The sequence below is a fragment of the Protopterus annectens genome, chromosome 7.part0, assembly GCF_019279795.1.
Source record: "Protopterus annectens isolate FY-2018-M chromosome 7.part0, PAN1.0, whole genome shotgun sequence".
Classification (NCBI taxonomy): Eukaryota; Metazoa; Chordata; order Ceratodontiformes; family Protopteridae; genus Protopterus; species Protopterus annectens.
Window position 1 is genome coordinate 1272046539 of NC_056739.1, and position 21901 is coordinate 1272068439.

At 42.2% G+C, this 21901-nt stretch overlaps 1 protein-coding gene across 2 annotated transcripts in view; it reads left to right on the top strand.

The window, feature by feature from the left end:
* Window positions 1-21901, top strand: part of MAP2K5 (mitogen-activated protein kinase kinase 5) — a 3489187-nt gene that overhangs the window by 877077 nt on the left and 2590209 nt on the right. The window lies entirely within an intron of this gene.

The window sequence follows — 21901 nt, forward strand, 5'->3', positions numbered from 1 at the left end:
CTTCTCAAGCTCTGACAAGCATAGAGAGGGGGGTTATAAATGGAGGAATGTATGTCTGATTGGTGCTCAGCAGCTACATATATTTTTTTCTTATGATTTCTCACTATTTGTTAGCTGCAATAAACAGCTATTAAAATTGTAGTACAGATACATGTGAGTTTTCTTTGTATCAGTCTGTGAAGCTTTAGAAACTGTGCATTTTACAAGCCACTGAGAGTTGTGCATTGGCAGAAAAATGTTTATATATATATATATATATATATATATATATATATATATATATATATATATATATATATTCTGCATTGTCCAACACTAATTCTGTTTACTTGTTAAACACTTATGCATCCTTCTTTTTATTTATATTGTTGTAAAAGAAATAGTTAAAGTGCAAGATTCCCATTTTATAAACTGAGAAAATAAGTGAGAAAACTGGGCAGTATGGTAAGTCCTCTGGAATAACCTTTGTAATATATTATGACGCATTTATTGCTAACAGAAAATGCAAGTGTTTAGCAGGCAGTTTATTGCTGGAACTGGTCTTGTCTTATAGGGCCTCCATATCAATAGAAAAACCTACTTTGGGACCACAGCAAACAATTTTTGTGTTCTATATATTTTCCATACAAGTTTGTTTCATTTCCATGTCCTTTAAAAGTGTGCCTTTCTCCATTGAGGCTCAGTTCTGGAAGTATCAGACACCATTTTAAGGATCACCTAAGGTTTAATCATTGTGGTTACCCACAATAATGCACACTGCTATCCTCTGTACTGTAAGAGTAGTCTGTCCCTCTGTATTTCTCACTTAGCAAACATGCATCTTTTGTTTGATTGTTTAAGCCATTACTGTGTACTGATGGATGTCTGTGATGAAAATACATGGAAGCAGTTGTTCACCTGTGGAAGAGGCAAATGGGTACATCATCCAGAATTTACAGTAAATATATATAACAGTGGAGAAGCCGTGGTGGTGCAGTGGTAGCATTGTTGCCTCATAGCAAGAGGTTCTCCCATTCGATTCTCGGCGGGAGCACCTTCTGTGTGGAGTCTGCATGTCCTCCCAGTGGTCGAGTGGTATTCGAAAGACATGCATAGAATGGGCGTGCCTTCGTTGAAGGTTGGGCATCAAGTTGGCACCCATAAAAAATCTACTGCCAATCATTAGCGGATATGAGTTCTGCTCTGGCGGCCCCTAACTGGGAAAAGCCAAAAGAAGAAGAACAACATCTGTAACAGTGGAGGATTATCTGCTCAGAAAGAGCAGCTCTATGAATCATAAATGTGCACCAAAAAACTAATGTGAAGGATACCTCAGTAGGAATGCCGCAACCACCCTGTGCTGCATTCAGTATTGTAATGTAAACCAGAGAACATAGTGCATGCAAAGTTATGATATTTTGGCGTCAAAGAAGGGTATGCATAGTTGGAGAAAATGCACTCTTGATTTGCTTATTGCTTTCTAAATAGGATCGCTTAAAATAACTGCAGCTAAGTACATTCACTGAACTAGTAGGATTTTTTTTATAGTTCCAGAACATAACACCATCATCCCTACTGATCATTAGGTAAAATCACTTATGACAAGTAGCCCTGAACATAGAAAATTGAAAGTGTGTAAAGAGAATGACCTGACAATAAGAATGACATTTTTAATAAATGAGAATTAGTAAAGTTTAAACACGAGTAAAAGTAGGAATTTTTCACCCTGTCCCCTTCCTTTCATAACTTGGTCTGAGAACAACATAAAATTAAAAATGCAGCATTTGACTACTAAGTCTTAGTACATAAGACTGCAACAAACATTAAATGTGAGAAACATGATAGCATCACCAATATACAAGCAGAAAACCTTGTGTATGCCCATTTTAACTCTGTGTAATTTGCATCAAGTGTTTAACATTAAAATGTAGCTGATATTCATACATAAAAACAGTGTGGGCAGATCAGTGTTATTGCATCAAGAAGACCAATGTAGACTTTTATGAATAGCATGTCAGTATAGTCCAGATCTATCTGACCTGAAGCTGCAGTTACATTGCTTAATATTAAATGCATTAAACATGAAAGTTGCACCTGCAATGCTAATTCAGGGTACTCTCAACTGTACAACTTCTGAAATGGCCTAAGAACTGCCACAAATATGAGGTCTGGTTCATTAAACACTGCATTTTCTTTATCTGCTCCATTTTGTTAACTGTTTAGGAGTTACCGAGTAGAGCTCTTTTATGTGCTTAACCTCAAGTAGGAATTCTAAAATGAGAAAAAAATATATGTAGCTAGAAAAAGGACAAGTGAAGATATCAGAGATACCAAATTGTGGTCTTTGTGGTCATTAAAATATATGCAGTAAACTTGTACATGAGGAGAATTATAAAAAGCATACCTAGGGGTGTTTTGTATATGACTTCATTACATATCAGTACTTTGGAAATGGAGAAGATGAAGAGAATAATTACGTGCATGTGCTTTACATCTGTGAAAAAGAAAAAAAGATACACAAAGAGAATAAGATTAAAAATAGATAAGGAAAAGCTCAAAACTGTCAGGCATACATTTTGTCAGTTGATCTATTATTAAAGCAAGGGCAGTCTGCCATAGACATACTCACAGAATAGCACTTGTTACTAGTGACTAAAAGCATGCAAGACACATAATAGACGTTTGACTAATAATAGTACTTTTATAACTGTAGTCAATATATGCACCGTTTGGTATAATCACTTGTCCACTGTGGTATATTTTAAGAAATAATGATAGAAGTTGCTTTCTGTATTCCATTTTCAAAATGTATGAAATAGCAGACGGCTTAAAACTCATTCTATGTCCTAAATGAATAATGAGTGGTTCTGAAAATGGTACATTCATTACTGTCACCATCAAGGTCCCACAAAATACTTTTGAGTGATACCTTTTCCACTTCATTTAACTAAAGTGGTAAAAGAGGCACCAAACTGGGCTGACATTCCACTCTGGAAATTGGCTTTTCATGTATGAGAACTTGCTGTACTAGTAGGCTTGTGGCCAGATTCCTTATCAGAGACATTTTGTGTGCTATTAATGCACTTAGCAAAGACAACAGAAACACTGACCATGTACAAGTGTCAACATCAAATCCCAAATGGGCACATTTATATACTACTGAATTATGGATTATACAAAGCTGAGCAAGCTATGAGAAAATGTCAAAAATAAACGTCACCCAGGCACATATATCCTGAACTGTGGAGAATTGTGCACATTGAACAAGAGTCTGCCTAGAAGTCAAGGCTAATTAGAATTTGTTGCATAGAAGACTAACCTGTGTATTCAGATGCCCCGTCCTATTTGTCCATCATAGGTTCATAGGTAGGTACTAGGCTATCTGCCCGAAGGCATTTATAAGCCTAGTTGGAATGTGTTGGCTTTCGCTGCCCCCTTAGATTAGTTCCCTGTGCCTCTGTCCAGCAGAGCCATTGAAGTGATCCCTGGGGTAAACTTTCTGTTTCCCAACCACTCATCAAGGTTTCTGTTGAAGAGGTTAGCGAGGAGCTCTGCCTAATGTAGACTGGAATCTTGTTCCAGAGAATGGAAAGTCTCTAGGACAAGAATCTATCCCTCTAGCACATCTTATTTATTGTTGTGGTGAGGTTTAGATCCCTGGAGCATATGGCTCGAGGGGGATATGATTTTCTTTAGGTGGAGCATGTCCATCAATTCTGGGTTGGACATGGCCTTGTATGTCAGGCAGAGATCACCGCTGAGTAGGCGGTATGCAACTGAGTACAGCTGGAGTTTCTTCAGTCGAGCTGCATAGGGCATCTGCTTGAGGCGAGTGATCCTCTTGGTGAGGAACTTCTGTGGTCTTTCCAGTTTGTTGCAGGTGTCTTGTAAGGTACATCCCAAATGACGCATTGTACTCTATGACGGGTCTGATGAGTGATGCGTAGAGGGGCCCAATGACCTCTTTTGATCTGGATGCAAACCCTTTTGTGATTAGGTGGGCCACATAGAAGGATTTTCTAACCACTTTGGCAATGTGATTATCAAAGGAGAGGTTACTATCTACTTGGGTCCTCAGATCCCTTATTTACGTCTTCCATATTTAGGGGGCTACCATCTATGTGGTAGTTTGTGGGTACTTTGTTTTTTCCAAAGGGGATGAAAATGCACTTTTTGGCATTTAGCTTGAGACCATTGTTTTGACACCAGGTATCTGTCTTGGTGAGACCCTTTTGGAGGATGTCTGTGTCAGACGGAGAGTCAATTATAGCCCCTAGTTTGCAGTCGTCTGCGAACATGGTGAGCCATAGTCCTCCTGTGCTTGCCTGTACCTCTGAGAAGTATATGCTGAACAGGAGGGGTCCTAGGACTGAGCCCTGGGGAACGCCACTTGTAACAAGTTTAGAGTCAGACCTAGCTCCTGCAACTCTTACCATGTGGGTTCTGTCCGTGAGCCAGTTGGCAACCCATCTCGTGACATAGGGGTTTATATTCAGGCTGGTGAGCTTGTCTATAATACCTGAGTGGAGAATAGTGTCGAAGGCCTTTGCGAGGTCTAGGTAGCCTGTGTGGACCACCTTTCCCTCGTCTATAGCCTTGGTAACTGTCTCAAAGAAGTCCACAAGGTTTAGGAGATATGATCTGCCCTTAACAAAGCTGAACTGGGTTGGGTCCAGTGTTTGGAGATTTCCAATGTCTCTGTTTATGAGATCCATGATGATGCGCTCCATAGCTTTGTAGACCAAGCTAGTCAGGCTTATAGGGCGATAGTTCCTGGGGTCCATTGTGGCTTCACCTTTGTTGAGTGGAATAACCGTTGCTATGCACCACTCTGTGGGCACATAGCCTGTGGAGAGGCTGAGTTTAAACAGTGTGTTTAGGTGAGGGGTTAGTTCATCTTTGAGCTTTTGTAGGACACAGCCTGGGACACCGTCCGGTCCCATTGATGCTGTCTTTTTTGGCTTTGGAAAGGGCTGTTTTAACCTGAGTGTCTGTGATTTCAGGGGCACTACATTCTTCTGGTATAGTTATGGGCCCTTTTGGGGGTGAGAGGGGGGTGAAGTTTGCACTGAACCTGTCTGCCATGATGTTGGCTATATCGGTCGGTTCAGTGTATTTTGTGTCATTCTGCACTAACTCTGAGCAGATCTGAGAATTGCCACTTAGATTCTTGACATAGCTAAAGAATGCCTTGTGGTTATCTTTGGAGTCCATGGCAATTTTTCTTTCGAAGCTAGCCTTGGATGATTTTATGAGGGAACGTAGTTTCTTGCTGATACTGATCAGGGATGTCTTCCCTTCTTGGGATTTTACTCTTTTCTCTACTAGTTTCCTCATTTTATTGTATAGCTTGTTTATGGCAGGAGTCCACCAGACTGGTTTCCTTTTCTTGGAGAAGTGAGTCTTGGTTTTGTTTGGGATAGCACGATCCATGCATTCTTATAGGTGCCCATAGAGTGCATTAGTAAAGGATTTTGCAGCTTGGACAGCGTTATCCTTTAGCATGGGGGCTTTATATTTCCCACCTCGGTCTTAAGTAACGTGAAGTTTGCTTTTGAAAAGTTTTTCACAGTGGTTTCTTTGACCGGGGGTGGTGGCGGAATGTGGATATCCAGAGTGATTAGTTTATGGTCAGATCTAACCAGCGAGGGGTTGACCTCCGGTGTGGAACATCAGTCGCCCATGTTTGTGATGACCAGGTCCAATATGTTGCCACCTCTGGTGGGGTTGTTAACCAGTAGATCCAGGGCATTTGAGTTTATAAATTCTAGGAAATGTTGGGCCAGGGAATGTGGAGTTGGGGTCCTGGGACATGGTGGGTGATCTGTAGCAAGCTATAATTTGAATAGCAGTTTTGCCCATTGTTAGTTGCACGTGGATGATCTCTGAAGCATCGTGCTGTGCCACTAACCTGGAGGTGTGGTATCCTTGATGAATATGGATACTCCCCCACCTTTCGTATTTCGGTCCAGGTTTTGTGGCCAAAATGTATGGTATGAGTTGTAGCCTGGTAGTGCTCTCTGGAGCCTTAAACCAGGTTTCTGTTACTGCACATATATCGATTTTCTCCGTACTGAGGAGTGCCTCGAGTGCGTGCATTTTGAGGTTTAGACTTCTGGCATTGAGCAGCATTACCCTCAGTTTTTTGTTACTTGTGCTATTTACAGCGGTGGGTTTGTCTTTTGAGCCTTGCCTAAAAAAAGCACAATGGGGGTGGCAAGAGCCTTGGCCAGTATTCGAAAGCCTAAGGGTGACCGGTGCAAGCCGTCTCTAGCAAAGCAGCGTGGCTTGTCGAGCATGTCATCCCAGGCTGACAGACACTGGATCCCCTTTGAATGACACCAGAAGCTTAGCCAATTGTTGAAATTGATAATTTTTTTCTCTGTAATGTGGTATCATTCTTGGTGAGGGCAGGATGCTACTCAGGGTCAGGGTCATACCAGCCTGGGCTACGTGATCAGAGAGCTCCTCCATGTCTCTTTTCATGTAGTCCAGAGAGGTATGGCTCAGGTCATTCACACCAACATGGACAATGACAGAGTCATATTTGTACTTGTTCTGGAGTGACCTGAGTGCTTGTGTTTTGTGGTGGATCCTGGCACCCGACAGGCAGCTAACAGTAACCTTTTCCTTGTTCAGCCTAGTGAGTGGGACGTCAGTGTGCCTGACTATAGAGTCACCTATTACTAGTGTGTTGGGTATGTTATTTTGCCTTAAGGGCTGTGATTGTTTGGCACACTGGTTTTGTGAAGTATGTGTTTCATGGTTTGTGTTGAGGGGTGGAGGTTGCTTGGATGTCTGCTTTGGAGGTCTCTGTTGCTTTTGCAGATTTTTATTTAGAGCCTCCGAGTATGTTTTTGTGTATTTATGTGTGTTTTTTGCCAGTGCTGGTTTCATAGGTCTATGTGAGACTGGTGGTGTGATGCAAGTAATTCCCTTCTCCTCTTGACTGCCTGGTCCAGTCTTGGCTTGAGAGAGCTTAGCCTCCAGTTTGGCTGTATAATTGCATCTCTCGCATGTATTAGTGTTTGGTGGAAGGAGGAGAGGGTTGTCTGTGTTCATGAGGCAATTGTAACATTGCCTCAAAATGCCCGGATTCACCAGTTGGACTGGAGAGTACACCTGAAACTGCCCTTTGGACATGCCTGGATAGGTACAGTGAACTGTTTTACTGATTGGCTGGTAAGGTCGAATAGAGAGCCTTGTCCTTCTCTACAGTATGGGGGGGTCTAGTGCTAAGGTTTATTAGTGCTTGCTATGAGTTTTGGGCAAGTGCAGGGATGAGAAGTGAATGATTTGAGTGCTTAAGTTGAAAGTTTGTCTAGTTCCAAGGAAAAAATTGAAGAGTAGACTTTGTGGAGCCGGGAAAAGTTATACACTAGCTAACCGGCGCTGCCCGACGTGCAAAACCATGGAAATGCAGGATGTTAAGTTGTCAATCTCGCCTTCATTCTTGCTTGATGGGTTCGGAGCCGATCCCTCGGCTCCGACTCGGCACTTGCTAAGCTCGAGAGTCACTTTTACCAGCTCGAGGCAGCCCCATATCCCATGATGCAAGGCGGTAAGTACCCAGATCTCGTTTGCCGCTTCGCTTATGAGGTCCTCCTTTTACCAGCTCCTGGTAAGTGATTCACTTTTTTGATATTTAAGCCCCTTTTTGCTAAAAACCCTTTAATTTTTAGTTTTAAGTTAATTATATAGATTTTCTGACAGAAAATCCCTCATTCTACTAATTTTTTTTAGTCAAACTTTACCCATCCCATCCCCCCCCTGTTAGGGTGTGTGTGTTTGTTTTTCTAGTAATACCTTTTTGGTATTTTATTTAATTTAATTCTTGACTGGTGTGTGTGTGTGTTGTGAAACACCATGTCAAAGGAGAGGGTCTCAGGCTTTAAGAAGTGTGACTCGTGCTGTCAGAAGATGTCTCTGACAGACGGTCACACTTCTTGCCTGTATTGCCTGGGGCCTCTTCACCTGCAGAACTCCTGTGCTATTTGTCATTCCTTCAGCCAGAGAGTCCTGCAGGAAAGACGAAACAAGCTGATACTTAGGGGCCTTCTTAAGCCGGAGGGCTCTCCGCTAAGTCGGCTCCATCTAAATCAGCCAAATCTTCCAAGGCCCAGGCTTCTGTGTCTAAGCCTGCGGCCTCGCTCCGACTGTTCTGAGTCGAGATCGCCCGCTGGAGCCGATTCTGGCTTATCCAGCCTTCGGCACCGATGGCTATCGGTGCCGATTCTGCATCGACCACTTCGTGTCGGCTCCGATCGGTTCCGACCACCATGTGGCACAGGCATCGGTGTCGGCTCCGATCGGCTCCGACACTGTTACTTTTGTGGCTGTATCGGCTCCGGCTGGAGCCGATGCATCGAGGCTTCCTGTCGGCTTCGATAAGTCTTCGGCTCCGACAGGATCTATAGTATCGGTTCCGATGGCTCATTCCAGGAAGAGGTCGAGGTCTCCTTCCTTGGAGCCGATACTTTCGGCTCCGGCTTCACCTCTCCTTTCGGAACGGAGCCATCGGAGCCAATCTTCAAGGTCATCCAGACTTTCAGACCATGACCTAGAGAGAGTGGTCAGCAGATTACTTAAGTCACAGGTACTGGCCCAAATGTTACATAGTCCGTCTCAACAGACTACTGTTGGTCCACACCCCGTTACAGTTCCTCCTTCAACTCTACCCCAGAGCTTGGAGTTGGAGTCTTCGGAAATGGTTACTGCTACGGCTGGAGGACAGATACCCCTTCTGTTCCTTCAGCCTCTACTCTTATCTCCTCTTCGAGACCTTCCTTAGAGGGATTCGTGGTCGGGCTTCCATGGTCTCCTCCGAGGGGTGAGTGGCATCGGACCCTTGTCCGAACCCGCTCTTCCCCTTGGAGCCTCGGCCTTGGTGAGCTCGGCTCCGACATCTGCCTCGAGACTTCCCTTCGGTGGTCCCTGGAGTTCCTAGTTCTTCGAACGGGTTCTCTCCGACCTGCCTGGGAGGGGAGCATTCGAGGTGATGAAGAGTGTGCTGGCCACTGGTATCAGTCAGCAGTCTGTTCCCTTAGCTCCTCCCTCTATAGTGCCTGTTGACATCTCTGCCACTTCTCTTGCTACAGGACCCAGAGATCCTCCGCCTCAGGTTTCCCCATTGGGAATTTCCCCCTCTTCCGAGGATTCTCCTGATGTTTCAGGAGATCCTCCTAGGAAGAGGACTTGTAAGAGGAAACATGTAGACTCCCCCGAGTCTGTCACTTCGGATACTGACTTTGATGAGTCAGAGGGATCCCCTAGATCCCCCTCTGAGGATGTCTCCTTCTTAGACATCCTAGAACTCCTTAAACAGAGGGGAAACTGGCCCACCAACAATCCCTCTGAGGATGAGTCAGTATACCTAGAGGCGTTTGGATCTCGGCCCTCCACCTCCTGGGTGTCTCCGCCTTTCGACCCCCTTATGCAGGTTATTGCCCCCTTATGCAGGTTATTGCCCGAAAGGCGTGGGCAGCTCCTGACTCTGTAGAGCCAGTCCCTAGGAGGCCTTCAAAATTTATCACTGCCCCGGGTGACAAGCAATTCCTCACTAAGGGTGTCCCCGCTGATGCCATGGTGGTGGCTGCGGCCACCAAGAAGGAACTTGCAGATCCTTCCGTACCCGTCCATCCTCCTAATAAGGACTCTAGGACCATGGATAGGTACGGTAAGCGGATGTTTTCCTCAGCGACCTTTGCTATGCGTTCACTGAATTACCTATGTCACTTCACCAGACTCCAGAGGGATATCCTTAAGGAGCTGGGTGAAGTAGTACAGGATCCTACAGCTGCAGGAGCTCAAGAAAAGATTGCTTCGCAGCTAGGAACCCTTAATTCCATTGCAAACTCCTCCATGCGGCTAATATCTTATGCTGCTGATGGAGCGAGTAGAGCCGCAGGTACAGGTGTGGCTCTTAGACGCCAAGCCTGGATGCGGCTATGTGATTTTGCAGATCCCTTCAAGGCGTCCTTCACAAATTCTCCCTTTGATGGGTCAGCTTTGTTTGGCCGTCAGGTGAAGGAAACTTTGACCAGGTGCGAACAGGACGGCAAGACTCTTTCTGCTGTAGGAGTCCGTTTTAACACCCCTTCTAGACCTTATCCCAAAGGACAGAAAGGTGGAAAAATGTGGTTCCGTAAATCCCAAGGAGTCACGCCGGATTCACGTGGTCAGTTTACCCCTAGAGGCAGAGGGGGTAACAACAACAGACGCCGCTCTAGAGGCAGAGGGGGTCCAAAAAACCAGGGAAACAGAGAGCCTCTCTCTGACAAGCCCTTTCAGCATCCCTGAGATGTTGCCCAGCTGTCCCTCCTTGGAGGCAGTCGGGGGAAGATTATCACTGTACCCAGAAGCCTGGCATTCCCTCACTCAAGACAGATGGGTACAGTCGATCATATCCAAGGGTTACATAATTCCTTTCGAGGAAAGTCCTTTCCCCTCAAATTCCCTTCCAGATGTACCACCCGGTCTAAGGGAAATTGCAGAGTTAGAAGTCTCAAAACTACTGCAAAAAAGAGCCATTCAGCCAGTTACAACAGACCATTCAGAGCCCGGAATCTACTCAAGGTTCTTTTTGGTCCCCAAAAAGACAGGAGACTGGAGACCAATATTGGATCTCAGCAGACTCAACAAGTTTGTCAGGAAGACAAGATTCCGAATGGTCACTCTTCAGTCAATTCTGCCCTTCTTACAGAAGGACAACTGGATGTGCTCAATAGATCTTCAGGATGCGTACTATCACATCAAATTTCACAGACGCTCCAGGAGATTTCTCCGCTTCATTTCCAGTTCAGAGCCCTGCCCTTTGGTCTCACTACAGCCCCCAGAGTGTTCACCAAATGCATGGCAGTGGTCACGGCTCACCTGAGACGTCAAGGATTCCAGGTGTTTCCGTATCTCGACGACTGGCTCCTGTCAGCCACCACCAGGCATCAGCTTATACAAGCCAGGGATTGCACAATAAATCTTTGTTCTCATTTGGGCATCTCGATCAACTTCGAAAAGTCATCCTTATCGCCCTGCCAGTCTATTACCTTCATAGGCGCAAACTTAAACACTGTTCGGATGTCAGCTACCCTTACAGATCAAAGAGTTTCAGACATTCAGAGTCATGTCAGGATCATTCTGGCCAACAAGAAAGTACAGGCCAGAATGGTTCTAAAGGTATTAGGTCTCATGGCTGCGGCCATTACTCTTCTTCCCTGGCTCGATTCTACATGCCTTCTTCAGTGGATGCTGTTCACACAATGGTCATACCAACAACTTCCAATGCGTCACCAGATTCTGGTGACACAGACTTGCAAAGAGCATCTTGCTTGGTGGATCACATCTCCTCAGGTTCACCAAGGCAGGTACTTTGTACCCCATCCCCGATAGCCACTGTCACCACGGATGCCTCCCTGATAGGGTGGGGGTCATTATCAGGGCAGGATGGTTCATGGGACGTGGCAGCCGCTCGAGTACCATCTGCACATAAATGTCCTGGAGATGAGAGCAGTGCTTTTAACGTTGCAAGCCCTCAACGACTTTCTTCCCGTAGGGACAATTGCAGTCCACACAGACAACATGTCTGTAGTTTGGTATATCAACAAACAGGGCGGAACCAAGTCCTACCCCTTGTGTCGAAGCGCTCAGACTATGGCAATGGGCGATCTCCTCTCATCGGTTTCTGGTAGCAGCGCATATCCCTGGGAAAACCAACATTGTAGCGGACAGATTGAGCAGAGCTATTCTCATGCCTCACGAGTGGTCTCTCAAGCAATCTATAGCGGAAGAGATTTTTCTGGAATGGGGTCGTCCATGTTGCGATCTTTTTGCTACTCCCCAAAACAGCAAATGTCCAGACTTCTTCTGCCTCTCCCCCTCATCAGGCTCTCCCCCCAGAGACGGTCTGACCCCGGAGTGGCCCCAGGGACTTCTTTATGCCTTCCTCCATTTCCTCTGATCCCTCAGGTTATCCAGAAAGCTACCGTTTTGAGAGCCAAATTGATTCTCATTGCCCCTTACTGGCCTCGACAAGTTTGGTTCCCGTTCCTCCATCATCACCTTTTGGTGCAGCCGTGGCATCTGAACCCAGTGCCAGATCTTCTGATTCACCAATCGGGTCAGCTGCACCGGTCAATCCCTTCTCTCAACCTCACAGCATGGTTGCTCCACTTCCTTCCTTAGCCAGGCTTCCTTTGATCTCTAACCCAGTTAGAGACATCATAGTAGCTTCGCTAAAATCCTCTACCAGGAGGATTTATACAAGCAAATGGAAACGTTTCTCTTATTGGGCTAAGGCCAAGAATATTGATCCTTTTACTGCCCCTGTTCAGGCAGTCCTGGACTTCTTAGCAGAGATTTTTCATGCAGGCTCCTCTTCTTCTACAGTCAGAGTTCAATTGGCTGCTATTTCCAATTTTCATGTCGGGATAGCAGATCATAATATTATGTCCCATAGGCTCTGCAGGGCCTTCTTGAAAGGAATTTTCCTACTAAAGCCTCCAATCAGGAATCCTCCTCCTCAGTGGGATCTAAATTTAGTGCTGACATCCTTGATTCTTCCCCTTCGAGCCAGCTGTTTCTTGTTCCCTGAAATATCTTTCTTGGAAAACTTTATTCCTAGTGGCTATTACATCGGCCAGGAGGGTGTCTGAACTTCATGCTCTTTCGGTTCGACCCCCCTATTTGGTTTTTCACAAAGACAGAGTATCTTTGAGAACTAACCCAACCTTTTGCCTAAGGTCGCTTCAAAGAACAATTTGAATCAATCCATTGATCTCCCTGTATTTTTCCCTAACTATTCAGATAGAGCTGAACATAAGCTACATTATCTTGATGTCCACCGTCAACTTAGATATTATTTGGACAGAACAAAAAATTTAGAAAATCTGATCAACTTTTTGTTTCCTATGCGGATAATAAAAAAGGCCTTCCTGTTTCTAAAGTGACCTTGTCCAGATGGCTTTCTTCGGTCATCTCTGAAATTTATCTGCTCAGGGGAAAACAGCTGTGCTCAAAACCTAAAGCACATTCAACTAGGAGCTTAGCTACTTCTACAGCTTTTCAAGCTAGACTTCCTTTAGACACTATTTGTGCAGCGGCCACTTGGGCCACTCCTCACACTTTGTTTCCCATTACAAATTGGACTTGGCCTCCAGGGACAGAGCCAGTTTTGGCTCTACAGTCCTCAAGAGTTTGTTCCATTGAGCCACCCAGGATAGAGGTGCTAGGACGCTGTCCCATCAAGCAAGAATGAAGGCAAGATTGACAACTTAACATTAAGAAGTTATGTACCTACCATAACGCTCCATGTTAGTTGTCTTCTCGCCTTCTTTCTTGCGGCCCTCCCTCCTTCCCCTGGCCTGGACAGACCTTGTTATAAGAAACTGTTATGCTGAAGACCATTCAGACCTGGTCCTTCTTCCATCTGTAAGTTTTCTTTCTTCCTTTTGGAAGTATTTTATGCTTGGTGCTATTGCCCTTTGTCATCAAACGAGATCTGGGTACTTACCGCCTTGCATCATGGGATATGGGGCTGCCTCGAGCTGGTAAAAGTGACTCTCGAGCTTAGCAAGTGCAGTGGAGCCGAGGGATCGGCTCCAAACCCATCAAGCAAGAAAGAAGGCGAGAGAAGACAACTAACATGGAACGTTATGGTAGGTACATAACTTCTTATTTTATAGCAGAGAAATGAAAGAGAGAGAAATTAGCCCAAAATGGCCAATAAACTACTAATTTCTGGGCTGACTCCAGGGACAGATAGGCTGCTCAAAGCTCCCTCTCTCACAGTGAAAAGAGAAACTTCCTTCTATCCAAGTAAAGTATGGGCAAACACAGAAACTTGTAACACAGCCCTGAATTCAGCACTAACCTGAAAACTGGACTAAACTAGCTTAGAAAGGTGGGAAAACAAGTATATTTTTTATTTATTTTTTTTTTCAGAAAATAAAGCAGATACAATCAACAAAACACTTTAAATGAACAGAAATGGCTATCGCACTTGAGTGTGTAGCCTACAACAGTTAAACAGGTAATTTAAACACAAAAACGACTTTGTAAAAGTGCAGACAGTAAAATAAGTACAATATGTAGCTGAAACAAGCTTTTTAAATCACAGAAACTCTAGAAAATCAGCATTTTAGGCGGAATTAGATAAAGGCAGCAAGAAAATTCAGAAAAATTATACTTAATCACTCCAAAGTCTCTCTTTTGTCTCTCTGCTGCTGTAGAACGTTGCAGGGCACCAGGCAGGAGCTTGCTGAGTTGTATAATAGCACAAAAACCTTGCAAATGCGGGTTTTATAGCAGGGAAATGAAAGAGATAGAAATTAGCCCAAAATGGCCAAAAAACTTCTAATTTCTGGGCTGAAACCACTCCTCCAGGGACAGATAGGCTGCTCAAAGCTCCCTCTCTCACAGTGAACAGAGAAAACTTCCTTCTATCCAAGTAAGGTATGGGCATATGCTTCATGTCTGAACAGCCCATAACTGATGATATGATGGAAGTTATACTATAAGGATTTCAGTTTTGTTTGTAAAATTTACGAAATAAAGAAACTTTGAATTTGAACCTTCCTGAAAAGTAATAATATATACAGACAGCACTGATAACTTTTCACGGTTATTTCCTTGCAGTGTACAGCTTAAAATGGACTGAAGAACTGAAATGTTATGTCAAGTAAATTGTTTTTAAAACATATACTACATGCAGAAAAGGCATGGTTATTAACACAGATGTTTGATTAGGTAAGGTACAATAATATACCTGAACTTGAGTGTTGTTCTCTTTATTCATTCTTTTGTCATACTTAACAAGAAATAAATACTGTAAATGTACATGAGCAGAGTTTGTTGATATTAAGCTCTCTTTGATCTTTATTTTATTTTAGTGAGACTGTTCTAATCAGAATTTAAATGTTTAAATTTAAGCACTACTGAGAGATCACTGTAATGCAAAAGACAAACATGTGCCATGTTACAATACTAGAGAACACAATTAACTTCTAGTTCTAATTAATTAATTAGAATACAGCAAATGCAATCTTTTAAACAGAATAACATTAAAGAGTTGCATTCAGAAGCATATATGAGAAATTGCAGTATTGCTCAATGTTCTGTGATTAAAAGTAACTAGTTATCTAAAATAGCAAAAAGCAAATAGCAGTAGTCATCAAGTATAAAATGAATATTAATTTAAGGTGATTATGGGAATTGATTACAGAAATGTAAAGATGATCACAGGACTTCTCTGTATTAAGCAGAATAAAACTGAATTTCAGATAACTTAGAAACTGAGCAACACTTATAACAAATTACATTTTAAATATGAACATAGTGGTTCATAACAGATAATGATGTGGATGGCTTTATTTTCCAGTTGTTTAAAATAGATGTATTGAAAGTTATAAACATAGTACTGAAAGGACTACTGAATTCAAACCAAATTAAATGCAGTTTCATGTGTACTTCCCGAGGAAACAAAAACAAAGCTGTCCTTAATCCTTGCTAGTTTCAATAAAAATATCAAAGCATAATTTTATTTTAATAGGATTTGTACTATCTGATATGTTGGTCTTTAGAGACAGTGACTTCAAATGGCTGTGATTAGCAGATCACTTCAAAGCTTTTGCCAGTGAGCGCTGGAAAAAAGAACATAGCAGGGGATCCAGTATCCTCTAACACATCTGGAGTGCTAGATACTAGAAATGCACAGGAGCAAAGATTCATCCATACTACTAGGTGACCAAGGAAAACTACCAGTCATGATATTAATGCTGCAGTCTGTTTTAGAAATTGCAGATTAAGGTATTATAAGCAGACAGAAGGCAAATCTGAGAAGCAGCCATAAATGTGTATTAACCATGATGTCAGGCCCAGATTACTGTGTAAAATATATATTTTAAATGTGTAGCTACTTTTGATGTTGCACATGGCCAAAATGGAAATGTGCATTCACATCCACATTTGCAGATTTTACAGCTTGTCTGCTTACAGAAGCAGTAACTGTAAGTCATCAGACCAACAACAACCAGTCCAGCTGAAGTACTGTAATGCAGGTGAGACAGCCATGGCTCATGTTCTTTCAAACTTCAGAAGTTGATCCATACCAAACAAAAATAACAGGCTACACTACTTTAGCAATTTAAAGCAGTTCTGTTAGCTATAGATGGAGCAAAATTGCAAACTGTATACAGATTAAAACACTGTCAAAAATAAGTTGAGAGCCAGGCACTGCTACTTTTAAACATAGTTTTATCTTCTTTATTTTAAGCCTTTTTAGTAATATTGGTGCACCAAAATGTTTGCTTTGCATTTGATTCAGAACTTTTTTCTTTGGTTCTAATTGCCGGAACTGCACTAGTAGAATTTATCCTTTATCATCATTTCATTTTGGAAAATTTTCCATTGCAGCATCTTTATTTCTTGCAGCTTTTCTGTGATGTTTAAGACATTTCTCATTTCACTGAAGTTGTGTGACTGTGGAGATAAGTTTATGAGCTGTGGGAGAGCTGGTCTCTGACATGGTGGAGCAGAGGACTTGCTGTCTGCAGAAACACTTAATTCAATCTTTTTGGGTTTGTTGTAAGGGCAGTGTGTTTTTAGTCAGTTGTGATCCAGCAGTTTATTTTCAGAGCAGTCGTATCTCGTTCTTAGAGAAATCCATTGAAACTGAACTTTAGATGGTTGTGACATCATGTCAGCTCAGCAGTTGACCACCGTTGCTCAAAGTTCCCTCAGTCTCCCTCTTTTCAACATTTGTGATCTAATACTAAGTGCCAAAATAGTAATGGTGTAAAACATGTCCATATTTGTGGGGCTTCAGTGCTGACACTCACATTACTTAGCTGCCCTTGCTTTATAACTAATTTAGAGCAACACCTTCAGGCTCCATCTCCATTTCATTGTAGCTGACTAACTGTTGCCATCTTTATTACTATTGTTATTACTATCCTATATTCCATTTGATTGTGAACAATATACATTTTCCAAAATGTATAATGATAGTACTTAAGTGCTTGTATTATGCAGTATGGTGTGCAATAAAGTTATGTATAATACTTTATATTAGGTATATTCACTTTAGCCATACATGTTAAAATTGCTAGAAATGCAGACATAGTTTTCACCATCACAACAAAATAAATAAATGCATATCATTGGTGCAGTCCAAACCACTGTGTTTTAACTAAATATTATAAATATATGTTGATCATAATATAACTCTTAAATCACCAACCATGTAATTCCAAAACTGATGAAAAAAAATCACACACAACAGAAGACTATTACTTGATAAAGCTTATTAGAGCAGGGGGAGTTCAGAAAATTCCTAGACTGCAACATACAAATTCTGTGTGAACAGTAAAACAGAAAAACCTTTAAACTTGCTCTCATAAGTATCAATAATAATAATGATACATGGGCAATGCTTGAGACCTGCTTAATTCAGGAAGCAAATGTTTTTATATAATGACAAAGTCTTGGCTAAAGAAAGATTCATTTATCCCTTAGTATATCCGAATGAACCACTTCATTCTCATGAGCAATATTCCATGCCCTGAAATAGGTGTTGGCAATCTGTACTCGGCAAAACGTACCATGCTACCATCCATCTGAAACAAACTTAGTCAGAGATGACTCTACAAATTAGCTACTAAATGAAGTAAATGTAGACTCACGCTTAAGTTACATCACACCTTCAGTGTACCTCTTCAGAAAAGCTTTGCACACATTCTTTCAGCTGTTGCTTTGAGAAGTTATAATTGCAAGGGATTTTCATGTAAATTGGCTTGACCCAGCACGTAAAGCACTGGAACTCACACAGATGGTCACCAGCTTTAAAAGACCTAATATACAAATAGGATCATTGTCACTGCCAAAGGTAATTGTAACTGACTTTACCTGTAGATTTAAAAACATCCAGATATTACTAAGGAAATTTATTGACCTGTAACTACCATACATTTCTTTAAAAAAAAATCAGTGTCAGTTTTCCCCCAGTTGTGGTAACCTGAAAATTATTAGTAGAAAGTCTAGACACCATGTTACTTGGGGTGTTCCATATTGCCGAATGGATTTGTGTGTACAACAAGGGGCATCTGACTGTAACAATGTGGTATTTCCATAATGTCTTCATTCCTCGTTGAAGAAGGCCTTTCCTTATTTGTCATCTTAGACTTAAAAGCACCAAGTGCTCCTGGTTTATTCAACATGACTGAGAGTTGCATTTCTTTATGTAACAGCGCTTTGAACCTGTTTCAAGGTATTTTGAACTTGTCCTCAGTTGCAAATATGGAACAACGTACAAGAGTTGAACCTGTTGATGTTTTCAGAAATTCCAGGGAGGGATGTCGAAAAGTTGGGATCAAGATTTCAGTGCATTTAAGAATTTATGTACAAGACTAGAAGAAACTACATGAGATGATGTACCTAAGCTGCCCTTTGGATTGCTTACAATATTTTTTATGGAATCACAAATGTGCTTAGATGGTTTCCAAATTCAGTAGCAATGAAATGTAGAAACGGTAATGGGTAAAGATATGACCAGGATGGACCTTTTGGCTTATGGCTTTCCATGGTTTTTGGAAATTTAGACCGATAGTTTTGTTCCACTTCATGACTTTTCCCGTTTGTTAAATAACCAGTAAATTATTTGCCATTTGTGATGCCGACACTGTACTGAATCTCATTTAGCTTAGGGTGATGAACATTATCACAAGCTTTTGAGAAAATTAAGTAAATGACTCCAACAATTTGACCCTTTCTGATTGTTTTCATGTGACTTTTGTAGTGTCCAGAAGTACATTTATCAATGCCATGGATAGGCGAAAAGCTATGCTTAGACTGTGCAATAATATTTGCTATAAAAGTTATTTTTTTTCCCCAAAATGTTTAAAAGAAGACAAAATAGCACAGCAGGGGAGGTAATTATTCAGCATGTAGTAGTACTTTGAGCACCTGTTTCACCATATTTGCAACTTTTCCTCATTTACGGAAATGTGGTTGAACCAGGTGATGTTTTTCGAAATTCCAGGGATGGATTTCAAATGCAATGGATCAAGGTTTCAGTTTGCTTGGGAATGTACGTACAAGACTAGAAGAGACTGCATGAAGGGTAAAGGCATTGCATTCATTCTGAGATGGTGTACCTGAGCTGCCCATTGTATTGCACACATTATTTTTATTGAATCATGAAGGTGCTTATCAAAATGATTTACAAATTCATTATCAGTGAAATATGGAAAAAGTGACCGATAGACCTGTAAACCATGGTGGAGCTTTCGGCTTATGATTTTCCCAGGTTTTTCGATTTTGATGGATATTGCACACAAAGAAGGAGTGATACTCTGTTAGTTAACATGGCATTCTTTACTGTATTGCATACTTCTCTGACTATTGTGTGGCCAGTTTCCTGCTCATCCTGTGATAACTAGACCACTAATTATCCCAGAATGCCATCTTAGTTTTAAACTTGGGCATGACTAAAACTAGATTTGTAACCTGACATGCCTTTTCTATAATTGAGCCATTGTGCTTAGGATGTCAAGAAAAAGGGCATTACAGTACTTCACAGCTTTGTTCAGTGATAACTGATGTGTAAGTAAATCAGTTAGCGAATTTTGAGAGAATTGAACTTGGATGCATCACACCTCTTGTTTCTTCAGAAACAGTATTGTTGCTTTTTTTCTAGGACACGAATAAAGAGTCTTCATGGGTACTGTTCAAGCAGCTTTATTTTATACAAACACATCACTATAAGGCTGACTGATTCTAACTTAACACACTCAAGTCTGACTCTAACACACTCAAGTGTGCTAGCTTGCACTGCATGTGAATTGTTTTTACTGCTGTTTTAGCTACTTTTCTGAAAAACAAAATACTGTAAGCCTGTTTCCTACCTTTTTTGTAACTAGTGTAGTCCAGATACAGATTTGCTGTATCCAGGACTGTATGTAAGCTTCTGAGCCCCACAAACCTTTCTGTGTTGGAGGGAAGCCTTCTAGCTTATCAGTGGGAGTGATAAGCACTAGGTAACCTGTCTACCACATAAGGAGTGGTTCTGGCCCAAAAATTGTAGTTCCTGGCCGTTTGGGCAATCTTTTCCATCTCTTTCAACTTTCTGATTTGAAAGCCGGCATTTGCACTTGTTTCTGTCCTGTAACTCATCTAGTGCAAATACAGATTCTTAGTTTTAGCACTTAAATTTGCTTATTCGTGCTCAGCACTTGTTCAGAACTTGTAAGCACTAAATAAGCTAGTAATTACTATAGCACTCAACCTTCCTCATTACCTAAAGGAAAACAGTTTTTGTACTTACTTTTCTCACTTGCTTAGAGAAAAACAGTTCTTGTACTCACTTATCTAGAGGAAAATAGTTTTTTATTCAGGCATGTCCAAGGGTCAGTTCCCGATGTTCTCTCTTGTCTATGTGATGAATCTGGGTATCTTGAGGCAATGTAGAAATTGCCTCATCTACACAGACAACCCTCTCCTCCTACCAACCAACACTACAACCTGTGAGAGATGCACTTATCTAGCCAAACTGGACGTAAAGCTCTCTCCAACCAAGATTGAACTTGACAGGCAAGAGGAGAAGGTAATCATTTGCACCCCACCACATTCATCACATAGTCTCACTAAATCTACACCACCAAAATCCACACATAGTAACACAAAAACATTTGCGGAGGCTCTCAATAATAATCTGTCTAAGCAACAGAGACCTCCAAAGCAGAAATGCAAGCAACCTCCATCCCCCAACACAACCCAAATTACACATAGCCCACAGACTCAGTGTGCCACTCAACCACAGCCAATAAGGCAAAACAACGTACCCACCACACTAGTCATAGGTGACTCTATAGTCAGACACACTGATGTCCCACTCACCAGGCTAAACAAGGAGAAGGTTACTGTCAGCTGCCTGTCAGGTGCCAGGATCCGCCACATAACCCACACACTCAGGTCACTCCACAACAAGTACAAATATGACTCTGTCATTGTCCATGTTGGTGTGAATGACCTGAGATGTACCTCCCTGGACTACATGAAAAGAGACATGGAAGAGCTCTCTGATCTTGTAGCCCAGGCAGGTATGACCCTAGCCTTGAGTAGCATTCTGCCATCGCCCAGAATGATACCGCAGTACAAGGACAAAATGATTGACTTCAACAATTGGCTAAGCTTCTGGTGTCATTCTAAGGGGATCCAGTATCTGTCTGCTTGGGATGACATGGTCGACAGACCACGATGCTTTGCTAAAGATGGCCTGCACCTGTCGTCCCTAGGATTCCGGATACTGGCTAAGGCTCTTGCTGCCCCTATAGTGCCTTTTTTAGGCAAGGTTCAAATGACAAATTCACCACCGTAACAGGAACAGGCAAGCAAACACTGAGGGTAATGCTTCTCAATGCTAGAAGTCAAATCTCATAATGCACTCACTCGAGGCACTCCTTATAATAGAGAACATAGATATTTGTGCAGTGACTGAGACCTGGTTCAAGGCTCCAGAGAGCACCCCTGCACTACCAGGCTATAGTTCATACCACACTTTTCGGCCATGTAACCTGGACCGAAACACCAAAGGTGGAGGTGTGTCTATATTCATTAAGGATATCCACACCTCCAGGCTAGTTGCTCAGCATAATGCATCCGAGGTTATCCAAGTGCAACTAACTCTGGGCAAAACTGCAATCCAAATTGTAGTTTGCTACAGATCCCCCACCATGCCCCAGGATTTCCACTCCTCTTTTCTTGATGTACTGGAAAATATTAGGGTTCAACCAAACACCCTAATAATGGGTGACTTCAACTATCCCACCATTAACTGAGAAAACTACTCGTGTACCAACTCCTTAGCACAACGCTTTCTGGAATTCATAAACTCCAATGCCCTGGATCAACTTATCCACACCCCCACCAGGGGCAA